Consider the following 14,308-nt stretch of genomic DNA (forward strand, 5'->3'; position numbering starts at 1 on the left):
TCTGTATGAGAGGACAATCATATCCAGCAAGGTAAGAAATATTGTATCCACATAGTCAAATACCCAACTATATTTTCTTCTAGTATCGCAACCACAAGTCTAAAGGTGAACCAAACCTTGGATCCAACTCAATCAATTTTCCAGTACCAACACAAAGTAAGTACTGTCGCCGGGTTATCTCGATTGTGATGACAAATAATAAGTTGGTACAATAGCCATCATCAGTTTGTTCTAGTACAAATAAAAAACAGATTCTTGAAGTAAATAAGAGAAAAGGGATAATGGCCCATCTTATCTATTCATGAAGTCCGCCACAAAAAGAAACTATGGCTCTCATAATTCTACAATGAAATTTATTTCAATTGTATGTATTTGTAAGATTTACTAATTATTCTCAAAACATCAAATACAAAAGAGTCAACTTTTATATTCCAAAAGAAAATAAAAAGGGCCATATAGTCATACCACAATTGTCTTGTGTACTTCGTCAATCAATGCAACACCAGCACACATGTCTCTATTATCAACTCCCTGGAGTGATATGATATATGAGGCGTAATGGAATGCAAATACGATACTCATCAGAAAGCTACTCCACATAATGGCAAAAAATTTGAAAGCAAAATAAAAAAGAACCTCAGCTCAAAGTCTTTTTTATGAATATCACACCAGCTTCACGAGAGGCCATCTTTAACTTGTAGCAAGCCATATCGGGTTTCTGGAGTGCCTCCACTCTAAGTAACATTGATAATGATAAAAAACAAATAGAGACAGTCAAAACATGGACAAAGCTAAGATTTTTATAAATTAAGATAATTCGAGCAGAACAAGAGGCAATCGAGACCAATAAACTGCACCTCAATTGCAAAATCAGCCATAGAACTCCTCTATATAAGTTATCTTTCAACACAAATTAGCAAACAAAGAATTGGCGTTTAGCTGAAAATGAGAGAACAGAGTTAACACCAACTTATCTTACCACTGATGACATCATTTGCTGGAAAACAACAAAGTTAGTTCTGCTAAGGCATCCAAAACACTTGATAGAGTAGTGAATACACATACCACGATTGTTCATTCACTAGTCTTGTCCTTTCATAAAAAACGTAATGGGTAATTTGAATAGCCTATAAATCAATATATGAAACGTCCCTATCAGTAGCTACACTAATTCTTGTTTATCTAACACTAAAGTCATCATCTCTACTACCATATGCAAGCTGGAAATTCGTATGAATTGCATTTGTATTTACATTTTGATCGGTTCATAGCATTGATAATAGAGATGTCGAATTCACCAGTACATAGCTATATGGATATAGAGGGATTCTCTTTCCTATGCAAACATTGAAACCAGTTATAGTGTTAACCATAAAGCGTTCAATAGCTCAACTCAACCACTTTTAGAAAGCCAAGGGAAGAGTAGCAAAACTTAAGTACTATTGGAACTCAACATATCAGTTAAGATTAATGATTCTTATAGTCCTACAGAAAAATGAAATCAGTGTGTGCCAATTCTTACAAACCCCTAATATGTCCTTTAAAAAAATGATATCAGTCAAATAAAATCAACGGTGCCAATTCTCTAGGGTTCAAAAAACGAATTGAGAAATAAATTCTAAGGGTCTTCCGATTTTTCATTCTACAAATCTAGTGATTTCGGAAAAAACTACCTTGATGAAAAAGGAAATAAAATCATGTTGATACCTGTTCACAAGAGATGACCAAGGAATTGGTAAAACAATACCCAAAAAAGACTGTGAAAAGCCCTAACCAAAGATTAGGTCTAGATCTGCTAAATGGAAACCAACCCGGAGAAGAAAACTGTTAGCACCTCCATGGTATCACTGGAAAATGAGATTAGTTCGGTGTCTTTGTTACATTCAGTATCTTAGACATAGCTTTTGTGGCGAGACTTCTGCATCATGTTCTAGGCTTGGATAAAAGTGTAGAGATATAGAAATTAGTAAAAAAAGTGTTTTAAAAAATCACCCACTAATATTCAGCAAAACTAGAGCGGTAAAATAAGGTGGGAAAATTAAGTTGTTGCAATTTTTTCAAAGAACCGTTGCAATAAATACATCTATTGGGATGGTTAATCTCACTGTTATGGAACCGTTACAAAAAACACTGTTGCCATAGGTCAAATTTCTAGTAGTGTCGTCTTGTGATGCTCTAGGCTTAAGGTATTTGAACCTCAGTTGGAGAACTCACTTGAGTCAGCCTTTCACGTTCGAGGAATCGCTGAATACCACCTTAGTCCATCGCTCGAGCATTAAATCTTTATCTTACACACTGTCATTTTAGGCGATGTGCGTCAAGACCGTCATTCTAACTCGACGCATCACCTTTTCTACTAGATTTTTCCGACCTTCTTTGGTAGACACAAGTGCTACGCACTGTCAATTTGGGCGAGGTTTGATTAACGTATCAACTACACCTCATCCGATACTAGGTGTAGATGATCGTTAAGCAGTATAACCCAACAGAAGAGTTGGGGTCGATTCCACAAAGAGTAGTTATGTATTGAATTCAAATATGAAGTTACAACAGTGATTTTTGTAGCTAAAGGACTTGAGATTTTCGGAAACGATTAGTGAAATTTAAAGGGTGGAAACAATGTTAGGGTGAAGGATTTTTTTGATCAGGAAACAACCTCAACAAGTAACTGAGAACAATCAAATAGGAGAAAGGTACTTGGGGGATTGACCAACCAATTGCTAAATGTAACTCAATGGGTGCAAATTTCTAACCAAAAGTGCTAACTCTCCATGGGTAGGATGGACTTTAGGTGAGGCACTTTTCTCTCGAACAACTACCCCGTTTCAACTGAGTTCTCTCGAACCTCAATGCTTTAAACATAAAGATCAGTCCACAATCTCACTACATCCACTCTCTCGAGATGAATACATAACATGAGTCTTAGGATTCACTCTCTCGAGCTGAATCCATCATGACCCACTAATTATGAGTGCCAACTTATCACTTTAGCTTTACACTTCTTTCTCAAGCAAGCATAAACACTAAATTTTATTGAAATAAACATGCAATAGAGCATTTAAACCACAACGATAAGTTAGACCCACTTTGGATTAGCACTAAAATTAGTAATAACTAACACCCATCAAGCCACATTCAACAATTAATCATATTGTCAAACCCCCAAGATTGGGGTTTTAGCTAATCATCATAAAATAAAGAAATTCAGTACCTAATACATGCTCCATAGCTGGGTATTGAAAGTCAAAGTTCTAAGATGCATAATATCTTTTCTATTACAATACCCAATTGAAATCTCTTGCCAAAATTACTTAAAATCAACAAGAATAACGTTTTTGTTCTCTCTATTTCGTTCCACAATGATTGAATAATTTCTCTCTCTTCTAAAAGTTAATTTATACTGATCTGAGATGTTGCTTTTTGGGGTTGATCGGCGAGGAAAGTCGGGCTTCACTGATTGTTCTAGTACATCGCCCTTTTCTTCTTCACCTCTTTCCTCATTCAGACACTGTAACTTTAGGCGATCTAGATCGGGATCACTGATCACTTCCGTGATGCGCCTTTAAGTCCTTTAGCTCACCAATTTAATTTCGTCTTGGTCTTGATCAGTGAGTTCGGCAGTATAATTTTCCTTCGCCGATGCAGTCGGTGATTTGCCGATGAGAACACAGTTCGCCTAAGTTTACCTCGTTTTAGGCTAAGTGTTCTAAAAAATTAGGCAGTCTAGGGGAAACTCGGTGACTCGCCGAGTTCTCTTGGCGATCTTCAGGCTTTCTTGTCTCTCCTTTTTCAGCTTGTGTTGTTCTTTTTTGCCTGTTAGTGTCCTTGCTTTGTTCTTCAATTTATATACTTGAAAATCAAGGATTTAACATCAATTTATGGAACAAATTAAGCATTTGAGGACACTAAATCTATATAAACAAATCCCTAAATGAGTCCAAATCTCAGACTCATCTACACCCCTCAACTTAAACTTTTGCTTGTCCTCAAGTAAAACTCAAGTTCAGTAGTTCAAGAAGGATGTCTCAAATAGTGCTACATAAGACTCAACATGAATACACACAATAAGACTCAACTTACTCATGCAATGACCAAGTATGCACTCAAAGATTCAAATTGTGACTCACCATTATCAAAGATGCTCAAGTTCACAATACTTGCTTCAAATGCAAGTTCAAGCTCAACAAAGGTACTCAAATGCCCTCACAACAAAGATGATTGATGAGTCCACGATTTGGACTCACTTAGGGCTTTATTTGCATAGATTTAGTGTCCTCAAATGCTTATTTTGTGCCAATAACTAATGTAAAATCCTTGATTTCCAGGTATTTGGATTGAGGAACAAAACATAGACACTAAATGCAAAAAGGAACGAAGCGAGCTAAAAGAAAGAAGAAAAGAGAACTTGGTGATCGCCATGACCATTTGGTGAGTCGCCAAATGGCCAATACATCACCTAAAGTTCCAGTGTGTCAAGCCCTGAAGGAGAAAATCAAGTTGGCGATAGAAAAGAGTAGTCGACGGATCACCGAGTGGTTTCGCGATGCAGTGTTAGATCATCCAAAGTTACTGACCTTGAGGATGCTGAAGGCCAAAGCAAGAAGGCGATGAAATGGGTCAAATGGCGGATCGGCGGGCTGATCGGCGAGCCCGACTTACTGCACTGAATGGCCCTCGCAGCATATTTTTGGCGACTATAAATACATTTTCAAACATTATGTTTAGTATCAAATTTTATTCTGAACATTCATTAGAGTAATTTTTGAGTTTAGAACTCTGAGTTGGGAGACAAGTTTTCCTTAGCTTTGAAGAATTGAAGTTTTCTATTTTTGAGAAATTGGAAGTGGGTTTTTGAGATTCTTCAATTTGGACCTTTGTAAAGACGAAATTAATCTTACCCAGTTGATGGAAACACAATTTGGTAACGATTTTTTATCTTTTTATGATGCCTAGCTAAAATCTCAATTCTTGGGGTGTGATTGTGTGATTATGGGCTGATTTAGCTTGTAGGTATTTTTAATTGTTAGTTTAAATGTTGTTTAGAAATGATTTCATTCAGCAATTGTGGTTCAATTTAACGAATTGTAGTTGCAAATGCAGTTCTACCTTTGTGTTTTTGGCTTGCTCGAGAGAGAGGTTTTAAAACCAAGATTACTGAATTGATGGTCTGTGGGTATTGGGTTGTTATGGGTTCAGCTCGAGAGAGTGAACCCTTTTCCACACATTCAGCTCGAGAGAGTGAATGGACTAAAGTGAAGGCTGTTCTTATTTGCATGCTTGTTGGTGTTCGAGAGAAATCGACTTGATTCGGGGTAGATTGTTCGAGAGAAAGTTTATCCCCTCTAAAGTCTAGCTTATTCACTAATTTACAGGTATTTACTAACAGTTACAATTACCCATTTGTCTACCTTAGCCTATAATCCAATCACATCCCAAGAACCCGTCTCATTATTGTTTCTTTCGTATTATTTGTTGTTGTTGTAGCTGATAGTTAAAACCAAAACCCCCTTATTTGACATTCGTGTCACCCCCTGATTTACATTATGTTTTTATTCGTAAATGTCTATTCCTATGATTGACTTGAGCATATTCTTACTTTACTCTTGAATCTTAAACACGTACCACTCCCTGTGGGATTCGACCCCAACTAATTTAGTTGGGTTATTATACTGACTAACGATCGTAGACACTTAGAATTGGATTAAGTGTCGTTGATAACGTTAATCAATGATTCCCCATTCATACCAAGTTCTTCAACAATTTATAGTTCCGGAATCACATACGACTTTCACACTCAGAAAGATGAACACATGTATGACTTCACCAATAGGTTTACCCTTATTTCCAATTAACATTCGCTTCAGCTCACTCAAGATCACAAAGGTCTTTCTAAGGCTTGTAACGAGGCTGAGTGTAAAAGTATGGTCATTTAGGCTCAGTGGCTGCTACCCTCATGAAATGAGGTCTGAACATCACTTTCTTCCTTTTATTCAACACTTTGATCATGTTCATAATTCACCCCATTATTCACTTTCAAATGGATTACCGGATACCCCATTTCTTTTGCAACTTCAACTACTTTATTTCACAACTTTCTCATTCTTTTTCTTTTTCTTTTTTTTTTGTATGGAGGGGTTCCATCTTTTTCAAAACCATTGTTCTAAGGGGTAATTTTTTTACACTTCCTTGATTTTACCTTCTCTTTTCACCACACCCCCAACTTAGGCTTTTGGCCTAAGTTGGCTATTCAAACCAACCACACTTCATGAGGGTTATGGATGAAAGGATAAAGAGGGGTCACAATTGTTCAAGTTTCTTCCAAGAAAAAGGATAAGACTCAAAGGGGTTCAAGCAAGGTTCACACCATCTCACAAGGTTGGCCACAAAAATAGGTATAATGTCAATTTGTTTCACTCATCAAATTTTTTGCCTAAGATCATTTCAAGAGCTTGCATCACTTTAGTCAACCGGACTAACGGGGAAAATTCTAGGTGTCATCACACACAATATTCAAGGTACGCTCATCACACACGGCATTGACACCAATATCAAATGAGACTCCACACTTTCTAGCTAGTAAGCAGTGTTCATCACAAGAGACTCATTCAATAATCGGCTAGTCACAACGAGATGCAAAAAGTCCACACATTGTCTATGTAACTTCATTTGGTCTCATCGTAGCCGCACATTCATTTCGTTCAATTACGAGCACTATTTAAGTCATCGATATTGATCATAACCGATACTCGAATAACTTTCGAGAGAACACAAGATTTAACAATCAGACTCCTACCACCACCACCAAAAGTATCCAACATTGTCCCCAATGTGAGTAGAGAACAAACATTAACAAAAATAAAGATAAAGTACTGGCACTCAAACAAACAGAATCTTCACAAGGCGCCCATTTGGCGAAGGGTTGCTGCAATCGTCGAACCGTTCGGCGATTCGCCAAACTGGCTGGAGCTCGCCGAATTTTCTAGTATGCAACTATTCCATTTTGGGGTAGGAAAGCGGACAAGAGCAAGTCCGCCAAATAACATCAGCGCATCACCTAATGGATGTGAGACCTCGCCAAAAGATCTAAGAGTCCAGGCTATCGAGGTTGGTGCAAAAAGGCAGAGAAAGTCGAGTCGCCCAATCACTTCGGCGAATCGCCGAGTGGACATGTATCCCACCTAATGTTCCAGTGTCTCAGCCAACTGTTGACGTCATGAAGGCGATCAACTAGGTGATCGCCGAGCTTACTTGGCATACTGCCGAACGACTCTTAGCATCGTAGAATCACCTACACCTGCACATTCAGCACACATTATTCAAAACAACTAACACTTGGGTTTCCTCCCAAGAAGCACCTTATTTAACGGTGTGGCATGATGTGGAAATGATTTCAAGCATCTTCCAGATACACCACTTCAATCACGGAAATTTCATGGCATTCTCCGAAATACAACTTCAAGCGTTGCCCATTCACCTTGAAGGCAAGACCCTCTTTGCCTTCAACTTCAATGGCTCCATTTGTGAACACCCATGTTACTTTAAATGGGCCTGACCGTTTTGATTTGAACTTTCTCGAAAAGAGTCTCAGTCGAGAATTATATAGCAACACCCAATCTCCAACTCGAAACTCTCTCCTAAGGATTTTAGAATCATACCACTTCTTCATATTTTCTTTGTAGAGGGCTGAACTTTCGTACGCCCTAAACCTTAATTCATCCAATTCATTTAGTTGGTCTACTCTTCCTTTTGAAGTCTTGGCCCAGTCTAGATTCAGAGCCTTTAATGCCCATAACGCTTTGTGTTCTAATTCAACCGGTAAATGGCAAGATTTTTCAAAAACTAGCTGATAAGGAGACATACCAATTGGTGTCTTGTAGGCAGTGCGATATGCCCACAGAGCATCATCCAGCTTTCGAGACCAATCAGTCCTATTTGCATTGACAGTCTTAGCCAAGATACTCTTGATCTCCCGATTCAAAACTTCCACTTAGCCATTCGTTTGAGGATGATATGGCGTTGCTACTTTATGTCGCACCCCATATTTGCTCAATGCAGATGGAAAAAGCCTGTTGCAGAAATGAGATCCACCATCACTAATAATAGCCCGAGGGGTGCCGAACCTAGCAAAGATGTAGCATTTTAAGAATTGAACAACACTCTTTCCTTCATTGTTTGGTAGTGCTACAACTTTGACCCATTTAGAAACATAATCTACTACCACCAAAATGTATTTATTACCAAACGAACTCACAAATGGACCTATGAAATCTATTCCCCAAACATCAAATAACTCAACTTCAAAAATAGGTTTGAGAGGGAGCTCATGTCTTCTGGACACTCCAACTTGTTTTTGACATTATACATATATCTTAACAAATTCATAAGCATCTTTGTAAAGGGATGGCTAGTAGTAACCACTTTGAAGGATTTTAGCAGCTGTATGCACTTCACCATGATGACCACCAACTGGTGAAGTATGACAAACATGGAGAATTTCACTGAATTCCTCTTCTGGCACACTTCTCCTAATGATATGGTCTGCACACTCTCTGAATAAGTATGGTTCATCCCGAAAGTATTTCTTGACATCGAGCAAGAACCTCTTTTGTTGATAGGAGTTTAGTTCTTCCAGTATCAATCCACATACTACATAGTTAGCAAAATTAGCATACCAAGGAGTTTGTTGTAGAATTACTGTGAATACGTGTTCATCGGGGAAGGCATCATTTATGTCCACCTAAAAGTTAATTTATACTGATCTGAGATGTTGCTTTTTGGGGTTGATCGGCGAGGAAAGTCGGCGATTCGCCGATTGTTCTACTCAATCGCCCCTTTATTCTTCACCTTTTCCTCATTCAAACACTGTAACTTTAGGCGATCTAGATCGGGATCGCCGATCGCTTTCGCGATGCGCCTTTAAGTCCTTTAGCTCGCCAATTCAATTTCGTCTTGGTCTTGATTAGTGAGTTCGGCGGTACAATTTTCCTTCGCCAATGCAGTCGGCGATTTGCCAATAGAGAACGCAATTCACCTAAGTTTCCTCCGTTTCAGGCTCAGTGTTCTATAAAATTAGGTGGTCTAGGGGCAACGCGACGACTCGCCAAGTTCTCTTGGCAATCTTCAGGCTTTCTTGTCTCTCCTTTTTCAGCTTATGTTGTTCCTTTTTGCCTATTAGTGTCATTACTTTATTCTTCAATCCATATACCTGAAAATCAAGGATTTAACATCAGTTTATGGCACAAATTAAGCATTTGAGGACACTAAAACTATATAAACAAAGCCCCAAATGAGTCCAAATCTCATATTCATCAAGGTCTTGCTCAGTTGGTGATCCTTCCTTCATGTTAGGCAATCAATAATGTTCACTTTGCACTTCTTTTTGTATTTTTTTTTCCCATTCTTTCACACATCAGCCCTTGCCTTGTCCAATTGCCTTCATAGCTGCAAACATCAATATTTGATTAGAAAAGGACAAAGTTAGGCATTGAGGACACTAATTATTGAGCTAAATGAACCTTAAATGAGTGCAAATCTACCACTCATTAACACCCCAACTTAAATTTTTGCTTGTCCTCAAGTAAATCAAGAACACAATAGGCTCAATAAAGGTGTCTACAATAGTACTCAATGAGAGCTAACATTAAAGTGCCATAGAAAGATTACTCTCAATAGCAAAAAAGCTTCAAATGATGATTAGTTAGTCTCAATACAAGCTCAAGATAACTTTAGCTTCTTGTCTAATGCAAGAACATGTTTCAACAAATGCCATTCAAGTGCCTCACATCAAGAATGATTTCATGCTCTCACAAAGCAAATCAATAAAGGTCATAGGAATCAAATGCAACTCTCACTCTCTCAAAAGAGAAATACATGCAAGCTTTGTCCCATAGGTTTGACAATATTTTCCAATCATCACACAACCTAGTTAATGCAAGATCTCAAGGGTCTTTTAGGCTTGTAATGGGGCTGAGGGTTAAGGTATGATAAATTTGGATTGGTGACTTATACCCTTTTCAAAGCATTGTTGCAATCATCATTACCTCTTCTCAAGTTCTTTTTCTTCTTTTTTCATTTGAGAACTCAAATCTTAACTTTTCACTCAATTTATTTGGAATCCCCCTTTATTTCATTCACGTATGTTTTTCATTTATATTTTTTCCAGCTATTTCCATCATAATGATAATATATACACATATTTTTTTATTTTTTTTTATAAGGAAGGTTTCCTTCTTTTTGCAAAACTTTCAGATTTGAGTCTCATTTCTTCTTCCTTTTTCCCTTTACTTGGCTTTCACTCGTCCTTCCTTTTCACATCCCCAACTTAGGATTTTGGCCTAAGTTGGCTATTCACTCATCACAATGCTTCTAAAAGGATTTTTGGTGAGAAGATAGGGAAAATTTGATTCAAGAGGCTTCTTTTGGTTGTCAACAAATAAGTTAAGCTCAATTGGTGCCAACAATGGTTTCACACCCTCACAAGGTAATCACAAAAGGCTTTATGGACAATTTGGTCCTCTCATTGAATTTTGCCCAAGATCATGTCTCACATTCACCAAGATTAACACAATTGAACAAACAAGGAAAATTCTACGACTCCACATGCATACTTTTAAGTAAAAGTGCACCACACATGGCGCTTCAAAATACACTCATTTAGCACACCTCAAAAAGATCAAAAGTGTACATGTGATGTTAATTGAAAGGCACACATCAAAACACAGCTAGTCAAAAAAATTAAAAGAGAACGATCAAAGGTGTAACCACATCAATTTTGTTCTCGCAACACCAATCACTACGCATCATGCTCATCATGAGTACTATTCTAGACATTGATATTGAACAAAATCGATTCTCAAACTGTTATCAATGAAAACTTCAAACATTCACAATTTGAACTCATGGGGGGTTGCAACATCAAGGGAGAAGGAGATAGAAATAAAGAGACACACATTTACCCCAAAAGGGCACTCTAATATAAAGAAACATCAGACTATAATTGTTCAAAATACGAAATAACAAAATACAATCAAAAGAGGAATATTGGCACGAAGGCCCTTACCCTACCAAAAATAAAATGTAGTGTCCTCAATGCAAAATAAGTAAAAATAGTGAAAGGTTGAGAGAAAGGGTCCCTCTGGCAGGCTATGCATGTGGTGCACTATCATCTGGAGTCGCGAGAGGTGAAGCCTTAAGAGGGCATCAATGCCCGACAATAGGATCACTAAAGGTGGCATGTGAGGCTCAACAGGGCCATCAGTGCCCCTCTTAGCAACATGAGGTATGGTAGAGTTTGGAGTGACTCCACTAGACCCAACCTCTGAAGTCTCTCGAAGAGACCTCTCCAGTGCAGCCTAAAGAATGACCTCATCGGTCTCATGCAACTCGGTCAGTAACTCAGCAATCCCGTGCTCTTTAGCTCTTAGCTCCTCCTCATCAATCTCCTCGGCTAACTTCTCCTCGACCCTCTCATTCTCATCATCAACACCAGTCTCAACATCTATAACAACCAGTGTCTACAAACCAGATATCACTTGGCTTATGGTTTGTATCAATGCAGGCCATAAAATGATAATTCTCTTCCTCATTTTCTTCTGCTGCAAAATTCATTTTCTGGTATTTATACCAGCAATCACCCTTTATATGCCCATAGTAGTGGCAATGATGATATTGAACGTCATTCTTTGTGTTGCCTTGCTTATTGGGCTGCCTGTGCCCATTTTTCCTTTCTCTGCCTCTTCCATAACCACGACCTCGACTACCGTGGAATCCTCCTCTTCCATGACCTCTATTTGCTGGACCATTATTTTCTCCATATTTAGTGACATCGTCTTTCACTTGGAATGCTTTCTCTTTATTCTTCTCAATAGATCGATTGGTTCGCGCCTCATGAGCTTGAAGAGATCTCATGAGTTCATTAAAGGTAAAAATTTATAGATCCTTAAACTCTTCTATAGCAACAACTACATGATTAAATTTTAGAGTTGAGCTTCACAATATCTTTGCAAATCAGCAATTTGTTCTCCATTTTTCATCATCAAGGCTTGAAAGTCACGCCGAAATGACTGCAATCTCACCATGATGACCTTTGAATCACCTTGAAACTCCTTCTGCAGAATGAACCAAACGTGCTTTGATCTGGTTGTTGCTGCAATCCATGAAAAGTGGCTATCATGGACAGCCTGCTGGATAAACATCAATGTCTTGGCATTTTTTTTCTTGTTTTCCGACAATCTAGTTTCTTCATCAGGATTTACAAAATCTCTTTCTACCAAGTCCCAAAGATCTTGAGATTTGAGTATAATTTTCATACAAATACTTTAGAATTCGTAGCTTTCTCCCTTGAAAATGGGAATGAGTGGTTATGCTGCACTCAATGCATTAAAATTATTTCCCATGACTCTGATACCAAAGATGTTGAGGAAAGATAGACTGCAAACTTAAAGAACAAAGATGCAAAGTATAAGAGTATTAGACTTGTGCTAAAACCTTAGCTTTTTCTGTATATTAAATCAAAGCAAATGTTGCCTTTATATAGGCTACAAATAAGCAAACTACTAAGTCACTAAGTTATAAAGCAACAACTAACCAATAAAAGTACTACATCATGACCTGCTAACAACCCTAGAATATAGGATACTACTAACAAACTAAATTGACCAGACCACACTTTGAATTAGTATTCAATAAAGTCAATACCACATAGTAAAAAATTCTCTAGTATTACCAATCTACCTTTTATTTTATTTATCTTTTATACTTGTCATAACACCTTATTGCTATTCAAAAATGGATGTCCATTTTTATCATTCTTAGATTATACTAAATCTCGTGATTTTCTTATTTTGCACTTCATGTAGTTTACAATGAATCATCCACTCAAGAATATTAAAATGAAGATAACTTGATATATACCTGGAGAATAAACTTCTTTGAGATAACCGGATTATGCAATTATGTAGACAAAAATACTTACTCAAGGATAGCACATGTTCATCACCAACAATCATCAAAATGCACCTTCTAGTTGTCCATTCGAAAGACACAATGGTAATGATTCATTCTTGAACCTTTTCCAACTTAGGAAGAAAAATAAATTTAAATTAATGGTGATGATGAAAATAAAATAAGAGACTCGTGCTAATAACGTATTATAAAATTAAGCTCATAGCAATATAATTATAAAGAAAAAAAAAAGACAAGATAAGTAGATGGAGGAGAGAACTTTTCTTCTACTCAAGTGTATCTTACAATGGTGAATGATATCTCTATTTTTAGGTTGAGAAATCAATCAAAAAGTCACCATGTTGAATGCTAAATTAGTAGATACATTGTTATCTCAAAAAGATTCATATCACCTAAGAAATATACATACATGATAAGTATAAGTTCATGAATAAACTCGTGGACAATCCACTTAGTTCAACATATTTACAACAAAAAAGGTTTTTTTTAAGCTTCGTTTTAAAATAAAATGTCTGGTTCTACCAATTTTTAAAGTAAAATATTAGAAATTAAATAAGAGGATATTGAAGTTGAGAGTTAGTTTTTTTTTAAAAAAATAGAAGCTAAGAATTGAAAACAAGAAAGAGATAAAGTGAATTGAAGATTCAACGAAGTATCAATTTCGGTAACTAAATTTTAGCGAAAAATTTATACCAACTGGTGTTATGAATTGAAAAGTTTGATTGGTTGTTGAAAATAAATTGTCAGATAAAATACAAATCAATATTATGAGCAATAAAAGTCAGATATAAAACACATAATTTTACGTATTTACAGATTATGACATATGAAATGTGGAGAAGAGAATAGAATTTGATTGTTTTATCTGAATTTTCAAGCATTGTATAATCTCTCGAAAATTCATCTAACAATGAGTTAGAGGCGAATATTTCATTTTTACTGAAGATTCGTTGGAAGCTTAATGTGAGGGATCCAACATAATTATGCTAATCTTGTTTTCCATGTCATCAACTTTGTGGGGGTGGAGGGTTTTATTTCACCTGATAAAAAACGACACATAATAAATAATATTTTTTAAAATAAAATAAGAGAAAAGTTGTTAGTTTTAAGGATATAAAGAAGCCTAAAAAATTATCAGAGGGTTATTCTTAACAAAATAGATGAAATGAAGAGTATTTTTAGATCTTTTCTTATAGTTCAAGAATATTATTATCTTTTTTTCCATTTATAATATGTCAAAATTAAATATTTTATGCAATATAATAAAATAATGTAAATGAAGTAAAATATAATTTTGGATTGAAGATGTTTAAGCAGAGGATAAAGTAGTCAAAACATGTTCATA

At 36.6% G+C, this 14,308-nt stretch overlaps 1 long non-coding RNA gene across 1 annotated transcript; it reads right to left on the reverse strand.

Moving 5' to 3' along the window:
* Positions 1–448: 448 nt before the first annotated feature.
* LOC107060224 (uncharacterized) lies at positions 449–1,906 on the reverse strand. Its single transcript, XR_001473208.1, has 3 exons — positions 1,708–1,906; positions 637–734; positions 449–531 (listed from the first exon to the last, which is right to left on the reverse strand). It is a non-coding gene; the product is annotated as an uncharacterized lncRNA (long non-coding RNA).
* Between the last annotated feature and the right edge of the window lie 12,402 nt (positions 1,907–14,308).

Source organism: Solanum tuberosum, unplaced genomic scaffold (assembly GCF_000226075.1).
Source record: "Solanum tuberosum cultivar DM 1-3 516 R44 unplaced genomic scaffold, SolTub_3.0 scf00065, whole genome shotgun sequence".
Lineage (NCBI taxonomy): Eukaryota > Viridiplantae > Streptophyta > Magnoliopsida > Solanales > Solanaceae > Solanum > Solanum tuberosum.